The sequence below is a fragment of the Lactuca saligna genome, chromosome 5 (genome assembly GCF_052625555.1).
Source record: "Lactuca saligna cultivar CGN05327 chromosome 5, ASM5262555v1, whole genome shotgun sequence".
Taxonomy (NCBI): domain Eukaryota; kingdom Viridiplantae; phylum Streptophyta; class Magnoliopsida; order Asterales; family Asteraceae; genus Lactuca; species Lactuca saligna.
Window position 1 is genome coordinate 77,288,289 of NC_136421.1, and position 11,729 is coordinate 77,300,017.

The following is an 11,729-nucleotide window of genomic DNA, read 5'->3' on the forward strand; positions in this document are numbered from 1 at the left end:
TGTTTTAGACCTTACTAGTTGTACCTTTCATTTGGTACCGTCTGGGGTCTGTGTCTATCTTTGATAGACTGAGCCTGGCGTGTTGTCTGTTCGATACTCTCCTGGAGTCTATGATTCCTTTGCCTTAGTCAGCAGTCCTCACTACTGAGGCATGTGTTATTTCCCTGATTTCTCTTGCTTTCTTTAATAATCAAATTCTGTATTTTGATAATGATAGCGATTAAGGGAAAACTACTTTTTACCACATAACTTCGTCCAGTCTTGGTAAAGACTGCTTTTATTAAAGAAAATGTAGGATTTTCTGGAAAAGACTCTAATATAATGGATACTCTAAAACTACCACTTTTATTAAAGTTATTTGAATAAAAATGACACTAAATACTTATGAACTCACCAGCAATTGTAAAAATGATGATACTTGCTTTTCAAATAACTTGTATTCTCAGGTCAGCATTAGACAGGTGCAATACAGGAGCTTCTGTTGAAGACTATTTTGTGCCAAGCTGCATTTATATCATTACCTGTATTACTTTGATGTATTTTAATGTAAGCTATGTAAAACTATTACTATTAATGCAATGGTTGTTGTACTTTGATTACTATAATGCATGTGTTGTGATACTTGACATGACGTCATCCACCCCAGAACGTTTCCAACGTTCCGGTTTTGGGGTGTGACAGACATCCGCAGACCGGCACGAAATACCACTCGTCCAATAGACCAATGTTCGAGCATAGAGGCTATGGACGAATACATCCCACCTGTTATTTTCGAATATATACGCAAGGGTGGTATATGAGTGTGATTACACAGACCTAGTATATGTGTTTCCGCCCTATCTGCTGTTTTCCCCGTGGGTTGTGGACGTGGGGCAGATTCGCACATTCGACAGTCCTACTAATCTTAATCATATACAACTTGTATACGTGAGGTAATGATAGAGGGACCAAGTATGAATCCTATCAAGAACACCAGGGAAAAGTTGCTAGGTCTACGAATGAGTATTTTACAAAGCAGAAGAGCTCAACCCCCAGTAGTAACTTTAAGAGAGCGAATTTCGGGACAAAATTAATTATAACGGGGGATGATGTGACAACCCAAAAATTTACTTTCAGTAAAACCAACCACATCAATAGAAGCCAAGTCTTTTTCTGCTAACTTTCAAACATTTGGGACAAGTTTGATCAATTTAGGATTTACACTTAAGGAGATATCAGGAGAGAGGTTGCACTTGGGTTTCGTGCAACTCTGTTATTCCAAAACTCTATGATATTAGAGTTCATTCTGGGAATAAAATATTTTCTGCCAAAAATCCGAGGACTATATACAGGATTCTAAACCAAATCTATTCATTAGTTACAATTCCAACTAGAGAAAAGTCAAATTCTCTGTCAACGGATCTTCAGGTTTTGATCCCAAATCGTGAGTATCTTTCTCTAGTTGTATTACATAGTCTATTAGGTGCCTAAAACATAGAAATCATGTCAAAACCCCAAGATTTGGGAGTTTACCACCCAAGAACATCTTGGAGAGTAAACTCTCTTATAAGGGCCAAAGTGTGCCCAATGTCCCCCTAAACCTTGGAAACCAAAAATGGGACAAACCTTGACATGTTTAGGCATCAAAATCATTAAAAATCAAGGACCAAAAGTGAGTTCATGGCCAAGGAAGTTCTTGGGCCGTGAACTCCATTTTAGGGTGGCAAAATGCCCTAAATGCCTTCCGTAAGCCAAGAGACAAGCATAGCCCTTTACCATGATGTGTCTAGGACCCAAAAAAATCAAAATATAATCACCCATAAGTGTTTAAGGCCGCAAACACATGACCAAATGGTCCATGGGCCGTAAACTCAAGATAGAGGTGTTTTGATGCCACAAACACTTCCAAGGGCTTAGGCATGAATTTAGAATGCTTGTTTATGACCTTTAGGACCCTCATAAGTATATTTGGCCATGAGTTTACGATAGTAAACTCATTTGGGCTGTGAACACCCCAAAAGTGCTAAAAGAAGTGGTCTTTCTCATCCTAGGGTAGAGCTAATGTAGCACTAACCCATGAGTAACCATGAGCTTACGGCCGTATAATCCCTTGGGCCGTGAACTCATGGTAGTAAACTCATGTGTGTGCCTTACACCTTCCTATGTTGAATCACATGTGATTCCCACACCTAGCCAAGGTGTTTCCTAGTCCCAGAAGGTGTTATCTTTCATATAGCTGTTTATAAACACTATATTCATGTCATTATGTGTCCTTAAATATCATTTAGGACTTATTGTGTCTTGGAACTTCATTCGTGGAACTTCTCATCCGTACGCGCCTACCAGTTTCATTCACCCACATCAGGTGAGTTCATACCCCGTAATGAATCTTTTAACTATTTTAACTGTTTTAAGGGGGGGATATAGGTTGAACACAATGATAATTATGTAAATGTTTGTTATTAAACATCTTTCAAAATGTTACTTATGTTAATTAAGTTGTCAAAACATTTCAAAACTCGTTTAAAGTTATGTTACTTGATAGTTATACAAAACTCCATTTTTAATGTAAAAGCATAACTTAGTAGAGAAATGAGTGTTTTCAGTAAAAGTCCAAGTAGAGCATTAGTAAACTATTATAGGTATAGTTTAGGAGAATGCTATTCATTACTTCTAGTACAATGAAACACACAAAGAAACAATATCAGAACAGTACGAACAGTAAAGAGAATCAAACATTACCAGAACAGTACATAAGAAATTAAGTTGCTATAGCATAAGAACACACAGACCGGATCTAATTATACCAATGAATCACTAACGTATTAGTGATAGTTATATTGGGTATACATGATCATATGAATTTAATGTGAATTACACAGCCTGCATGGAATTGTTTGGTTCGTGTTGGGTTCCCTCAATCTCCTTTCATGAGAGCGCTTAGTAGGGGTTCTAGGTTTCACATTATGACCGTAATAAGACAAATATGTTTTTAGGTTATTATTACATCTGCATGTCATTATAAACGACATCTGTGTACTTACTTTTCCCATTACTCTCATAAAGTGACAATACCACTTGAAAGTTAATCTATTTTCTAGTCAAGATAGTTATAAACTAAGGAGAATATACTATACATTTGACAAACGAACAATCGGGTTTAACACAGAATCGAAGATGCCTTGGTAGAAGGCTACGATTAAAGGTTAGGATCATGACGCTAACTTTATGATTCCTTAATGTATACACTATAGGATACATATATGCTAAGTAGATCCCGACAACTAATAGGATGTGTGCTCTTCGTTGTATGTCCTGTTCCCGTTGGATGTGGGCTTGCACCGAGGTCACCCAATATATTATCCACCCAAATCTATATATATTTATACTTAATATACATTAAGTCATCATAAGGGTACCAGGTATGGATTAGGTCATAGGACATAGAGTCAACACACAGTTAATCTAGTACAAAACTTACTTTTTCAAGTCAGTACTTTTGATATACAAAACTAGCGATTTCCCAGTTAAAGGGTTAATCCATTTTATTAAGCAGCACTGTTTTAAAGACTTTAAGTGTGTTAACTCTATAACACCTTAGTTTATACACCATGTTTATATATAAGACTAATATCCAATAGATAGTTAAATGTGTGTCTTCCCCCGACGTCCTGTTCCCATTGGATGTGTGCTTAGGGAAAATTCCCCCAATTAACTATCTACCCGATATCAAATTATATATAGCAGTATGAACAAAGCTATTATAAAGTTAATCACCATAGTCAACATCTTATTATAAGAAAAATAGGTTTTTCTTACAAGAACTCTTCATTAGATATAAAATAACCATTACAAATAACTCCATGAGTAACAAGTAAATACACCAAGGTTATATATGACAACAATCTAACAACCAATGGAATGTGTGCTATCCGTGTTACTTGTTGTTCCCCGTTCAGTTGTGAGTTTAGGACAGATGCGCACAATCGATTGTTTATTTACTCTATGTATATATAACTTGTACGCACTTAGTACGCATAGAAAGGCTTGTAGTGTCATTTTACTTAACTTCCATCAAAGTAGGAAATATATGATTTTCTAGAGGAACAAGCGAACCTTTCAAAACAGAACTTACAACTTACATCACTTTTACATATACATTTTCCACATTTTATACCTTACTCACATCACTAAAAACTTATGAACTCACCAGCTTAATTGCTGATCAACTCTTTCAAATAACTTGTATTCTCAGGAGACTATTAGACAGGTGCTCGTGCTGGGATTCAGAAGATGGAGCATTACAACTTCAAGTCTTGTTTTGTTATTTGTTTATGATTTCTATGTTTTGTGAACACATACATTGTAAAAACTTTCTTTCTAAATGAAATAGTTGTTGATAACTTGCTTACCATATACATATCTCGTGATACTTGACATGATGTCCTCCACCCCGAACGTTTCCGCCGTTCCGGTTTTGGGGTGTGACAGGTATGAACTCACCTGGTAAGTGTGATGCTTTGAAGAAAACGAGACTTTTCTCGTACAGTAATTCGACCAGAAAGTGGTAAATTTCTCGGGATAGTCTCGAGAGGGTATGTGACAACTCGTAATTTATTCCGTCACTGTAACCCGTTCCCGTTAATAAAACCGTTCGTATTCCAATTTTTCCATTAACTTATGGTTTAAATTAATTAAATTAGGACTTTTTATTTTGATGTAATAAGTGTCGGAACGGAATAAAAACACTTGAAAACGCCCCAAATTATTATTTGGAAAATTTTTAGTTACGACTAAGTCGCAATTACGACAATTTAATCGGGTAAAATTTTAAAACCCGTTTAATGTCGGTATCGGGTAGATTTCCACCAGGTCTTAAACCCAACCCCTATATAAAGGTTGAGTGGTCATCCTTTGAATACTTTTACCCACCTCACAACTTTCTCTCTCTACTCTCTCTCTAAAACTTGAAATTGAGCCAAAAACACCCCTTTCAAGCTTCAATTTGGTAAGTAATCTATCCTAGCATTTTTCTAAGCTTGGTTATCATGAAAATCTATGTTTAAACTACCCAAAACCATCAAAAACTTGTGTTTACGGTTTGGGAACACCTCCTAAAACCGTAAACTCCCTTAAAGGGGCCTTGAAGCCCTAAAACCCTTCCAAATCCCTTCTAGTGCTTAGATATGGCTTAAGGACTTGCATATGCGAGATTTGAACACTAAAATCATGTTATTTGGGTAGTAAACATGTGTTTACAGCCCAAGAACATTCTTGGACCGCAAAAACATCTTCATGCACCTTAAAAACCTTTTAAAGAATTAAATTGCTCCTTAAACACCTCCAAAGGCTTCCATGAGTGTCTAGAACCTTATATTCCTTCATGAGATGAACCAAAACATATGAAAATGAGTCACACTTGAGTTTATGGTTTGGAGAGGTCTCCCAAAACCGTAAACACCTTCAATGGGGTGTTTAAGTGCCCTTAACACCTTGTATGACTTAGATTTGGGTACAGAACCCTGTATGATTAACCAACAACCACCAAAACACAACAAACATGATTTTACGGCCGTAAAATCATGTGTTTATGGTAGTAAACTCCCCAAGTGCCATTCAAGAACCTTAAACTCCTTTTCCAAGGTCAATTCAAGTCCCGATCACTTCCTAAGCCATGGAATCAACCCTAGAACCTTCCTTTGTGCATTGTAAGGCCTTTAAACATCCAAAAGCACAACACCCATGATTTTACAGCCGTAAACTAATGGGGAAATGCTATTTGTTCCGTAAAAACCTCTAAGGGCTTACTCTTGAAGAGTAAACTCCTTATCTAGGCCCTAAACATCCATAGATGCTACCCGGATCACTCCTAACACTTAAAATAAAGTGTTTTTGCATCTTAGAGTGTATTGTGTTACTTATTTGGTAGTTCAAAGTCTAATTAGATACAATTGTGTATCTCTTCATGTTACTTAGGAACCTCGTGTATACTCAAGCCCCAAACTGACACTTAGCATCCAACCGACACATTTCTCGTCTGGTGAGTTCATACCCTTACACTTTTTCCATGTTTTCAATGTTTTCACGGGGAGGGGGAATACAAGCAAAAGTACAAGAATATCTTGTACTCAACCTAATATTTCATTTGAAATGTTTCATTTTTCATATGCTTTTAACACTGGAAACCATATTAATCAACCGTTAAACTTGCAGAGTTAGTTTTCAAACTAATTGTGAAATTCATTATAAAATGTTATATTTTATATTTCAAAAATGATTTCCACATAATTACTGTTAAAAGCATCAAATTCAAAATGTTTCTGACATCCTCGGTACCACTCCCTTGGATACGAGAGTGGAGGAATAAACAACAGGATTTTCTAACGTCCTCGGTAACACTCCCCTTGATGCGAGAGTGGAGGACTAAACAACCGGATTTTCTCACGTCCTTGGTAACACTCCCACAAGATACGAGAGTGAATGACAAATTTCATTAATCTTAAGATTGGAGACACGTCCTTGGTAACACTCTCTCGGATACAAGAGTGTAGGACTACCCTTGTAACCAGAATCTCCTGGAGGGAGAATGTGACTTGAGTGTATAGATCTATACGAGATTGATTACCCTACACCTGGCTGCTAGCTACAGTTGGACCGATAGGTCTACGGGTGACAAAAGTCATATGAACGATATTGGCCTAGTACGAGCCTTATCCAGTCGCAACTTAGATTATTAAAACTTTTCTACTTACTTATTAGTGTTATATACGTGTTAACACTAATACACTTTCAAGGATAACCAACTTTTCAGAATACTTATCTTAACACTGCAAGTATGGTAGATACTTGTACATTACATTCATAACCGACAACCAACTACAAACTTTTAAGGAAAATAAGGGTTTTTCCTGGGATAACTGAACTGTTCATAACCAGATTGTGTAACAAACGGATAATTAAACTTTTCATATAAGAAAATATGGGATTTTATTAGATAACAACTTTTTAGAAATCTAAAGGAAACTTGTTCATTTTCAGAAACAAAACTGCTTATAAACTCTCTAGCTTTATGCAGATTTTCAAAATGCTTGTATTCTCAGGTCCACATTAGACAGGTACCCGCGATCTTTTGGAAAAGACGGAGCATTTTAATAGACACATCTCTATTTTTGTTCAAACTAATGTATAGATAAAACATGTATTTCTTTACTTTCAAACAAATGTAAATACTCCTATGTATTGTAATGTTTTGTGTTTACTATGCTTGCTATGTACATTGGTTGTGATACTTTACATGACGTCCTCCACCCCAGAACGTTTCCGCCATCAGTTTCGGGGTGTGACAGATTAGTATCAGAGCCCTTGTTTATAGTGAACTAAGTATACCGAACCTTACATGGTATAAGACTATAAACACTAGGGGGCCGAAGTGCTCTGAACTAAAAGTATACTTTAAAATATAAGTATTTTTTAAAAGTATACAAATATACCTAACCACCGGAATCCTTAACCTCGAGTCGAACAAAACATAAGTAATTGGGTGTTGTATGCTGCGGTTAAACCTGGGCAGTTATGTAGTCGTGTCTATGGTCAATATAGCCTGATCAACTATATTCCTACAAGAATTTTATGAATGAAAAATCCACGCCCTTCAATGGCACTGGAGGTGTCATTACCCCAACTCGATGCTTCAAGAAAATCAAATCTATTTTCGAAATCTGTGCTTGCTGTAAATCTGATAAGGTGAAGTTCACCACCTGCACGTTCACCGACAAAGCCCTGACTTGGTGGAACGACCGAGTGAAATCCCTAACCCTACCTGTAGCCAATGCTATGGGTTGCTAGGTCATGAAGGAGTTTTTGCTTGTGGAGTACTGCCCTCGGGGCGAAATGCAGAAGCTGGAACACGAACTCTGGAACCTAAAGATGAAGGGTTCTAATATTGCCGCGTACACTTCAAGATTTGATGACTTCACGCTTCTCTACCCGGGATTCTGTTGGGTTTTGAGCATTCTAACACTTCCTAAGTGTACATGCAACCCTAATAAACCTTGGATCTATGTTTGTCTAAGATACATGCAAATAATTAATTTTTCCAAGGTTTATATCCTAGCTAGCATGCCATGGGGAACATGAATCAAATAAGGCTAGAAGAAATACTTACCTTGAAGTTGTAGTTGATTGCTTGGAGTTTTTGAGCCTAGCACCAATAGTGCTGATGCCTCAAGTGGAAATCACAAATCACCACAAACTTGGAACTTTGAGAGAATAGTCACTACGATCTTGAAATTTGCCCTCACCTCAATAAGTGTCAACTAGTATCATTTCAAGAACCAAAGCCTCATTTATATAGTGTGGAGGATTAGGGTTACATCCCTAAAACCCATGTCTCTTCATTTCCATGAGATCCATGGGTTAAAGCTCCATGGAGTATCCATGGACTTTTCCATGCATGCCTAGCCCATTTCAAATAAGCTTTATCCCACACTATATAAATATAGAAGCCCATATTTAATTAGTAATATATTTGATCTCTAAATTAATCCTAGATTAATTATAGATCACTACTAATTAAATAATATGATCATATATTAATATATTAGACCTTATAATATATTAATAAATCATAACTTGTACTTTTCTCAAATATTATCCATAAATTGTTCGGGTGAAGTGCAACCCAAATGGACCATGCTGGGTCGGGTCAAGTACATACCAAATATAGTTATGAACTTAGACACTATATCCAACAGTCTCCCACTTAGATAAGTCTAATAACTATAGTTGCAAGTATGACTTCAGGAACCGATCACCAATCGTAGCTCTTTAAAATCTGTTGAACTAGAACGCGCCATTTAAGATAAGTGATCATATAATCCTCTGTTCTAGATATCAGCCGGACAAATACATGGAACATGGTCTTGCTTATTGTCCAGCATTTGTTTCCCGATTTCCGATGTGTTTGAAATAGAACTTAACTGAACACATCAATTTAGTTTTGACCGGGCCCGGTACATAGGTCAAAACAAAATCATCGAGGGGCCCAGATATCAACTTCTAATCCAAGAAGGAACAGATAAACTTCGAATCATATGTTTGTTCTACCACTCATTGAATTACACACAAAAGCACGTTTTATAACATCGAGTTACCAATGCGTTTTCGTACAATCAATGCATAACCAACTTGTAAGTAACAAATCATATCTCTAGGTTTGAAGACTCATATGAAATTACCATCTCACGATCACTCGAGATAGAATTCCATGAAGTGATTCCAGTGAGCGTGGGTTGAGTCCAATGCTCAGATTTTATGAGCACTCACGATTGTTGTAGCCATGTCCAACACCTTAGACCTCTGCAACCAATCATGACAGTCTTTATTCATACCTACTTCCGACATATGACCAACTGTGGAGGTTTCAATAATATGATATACCAAACATAATTATTCTGGAAGTGAAAACATGAAAAAAGAGATAAAGTAAATGATCGACAAGAGATAGCAACACTTTACTCATAAATAAAACACCTTTTATTTATCATCAAATGTCAATTACACTTTACAAATTTCATAATTTATCTAACTACTAAAACTTATATCATCCTTCAGCCCTATGCTCCGAGCATGCTGGAGATGCTTAACCCTACTCAGTCCCTTCGTGAGGGGATTTGCTGGGTTCTCATCCGATGATACCCTCTTTGCCACAAGGATTCCTTCTTCTATTCGATATCTGATGAAGTGATATTTTCTGTCAATGTGTCAGGATCTCCCATGATCTCTTGGTTCCTTGGCTAAGGCAACCGCACTATTGCTGTCACAGAAAATCTCCATCGACTCTTTTATAGCTGGTACAACTCCAAGGTCTCCAATGAAGTTCTTTAGCCATATAGCCTCCTTTGCTGCCTCGCTTGCTGCTATATACTCTGATTCACAAGTAGAATCAGCCACTGTCTCCTGCTTGGAACTCTTCCAAGTGATTGCTCCTCCGTTTAAGGTAAAGACCCAGCCCGACTGAGAGCGGAAATTATCCCTATCAGTCTGGAAGCTAGCATCACTATACCCTACAACTCTGAAGTCATCACTCCCACCGAAGGTAAGGACCCAGTCCTTAGTCCTTCGCAGGTACTTGAGGATATTCTTTACCACAGTCCAGTGTTCCTTGCTAGGGTTCCCCTGATACCTGCTAACCATGCTCAAAGCAAAGGCTATATCAGGTCGAGTACACGTCATAGCGTACATGATCGATCCTACAGCTGAAGCATAAGGTAGTCGACTCATTTCTGCTATCTCAGCCTCAATACTAGGGCTTTGTGTCTTACTCAATCTGACATTACTCTGAATGGGTAACTCACCTTTCTTGGAGTTATGCATGTTGAATCTTTTCAACACTTTGTCCACATAGGTGCTTTGACTAAGTCCAATTAGTCTTTTACTCCGGTCTCTCAAGATCCTTATCCCTAGAATATAGGCAGCTTCTCCTAGGTCCTTCATAAAGAAACACTTCCAAAGCCATGACTTAACTTCCTGCAAAGTTGGGATGTCATTTCCTATGAGTAGTATGTCATCCACATACAATACCAAGAAGCTGACTATACTCCCACTAGCCTTGACATAAACACAAGATTCATCTTCACTCATAGAAAAGCCAAATTCCCTGACATTTTCGTCAAAGCAAAGATTCCATCTGCGAGGTGCTTGCTTCAATCCATAAATGGATTTCTCAAGCTTACACACTCTATTAGGGTACTCGTTGCTGACAAAACCCTCTGGCTGACTCATGTAAACATCTTCAGCCAACTTTCTATTAAGGAAAGTGGTTTTGACATCCATTTGCCATATTTCATAGTCATGAAATGCAGCTATGGCTAACAGAACCCGAACAGACTTAATCTTGGCTACTGGAGAAAAGGTCTCATCATAGTCCACTCCAGGAATTTGAGAGAAACCCTTTGCGACCAGTCTAGCCTTATAAGTGTGTACTTTACCATCCATGTCGGTCTTCTTCTTGAAGACCCATTTGCACCCTACAGTCTTACGACCTGGTACATTCTCAACCAAGTTCCAAACATGATTGTCATACATACATTGTATCTCGCTATCCATAGCCTCTTTCCATTTCGCAGACTCAGGGCCTACCATGGCTTCCACGTAACTCTTATGTAACATCCCAGAATAGCTAGAGTAGAGTTTAAGGGCTAAAAGTGTAAGTTTTGGAGGGCAACTCGGTGAGTCCATGGATGGACTCGGCGAGTTAGGTCGCGACTTTGGTCGCGTGTCAAGTGGCCTACTCAGCGAGTAGGTGCTGAGTGGAGAAAACCCTAATTCTCGGGGTTGAGCTCTATATAAAGAACATTATGCTTCCTCCCCAGCCTCTTTGATTCCCCTTGAGCCCCAGAAAGCCTAATTTCGTGGAGGAACACCATTGTTGGGCAAATTGGAGCTTGGAGAACTGCTAGTTGAAGAAATCTTGAAGGAGAAAAGGCTTGGATCAAAGGGTTTTGCTTGGATTCGAGTTTCATTGTTGTTGGGGCATTCTTTGAAGGTAAAATCTTCTTCTTGAGCTGCTATTGTCTAGATTCTTCACTTTTGGGGATCTTGAGATCACATCTATTGGTGTTTTGGAGTCTAGAGGTTAGATCTGAGGTTGCTACCTCAGATCTGGAATAGAGAAGGGTTGGAATGCCTGAAAGTCCCTGTGATTGAGTATGTAGTGAGGCTATCTTGTCCCAAACCTTAGCCCTAATGTG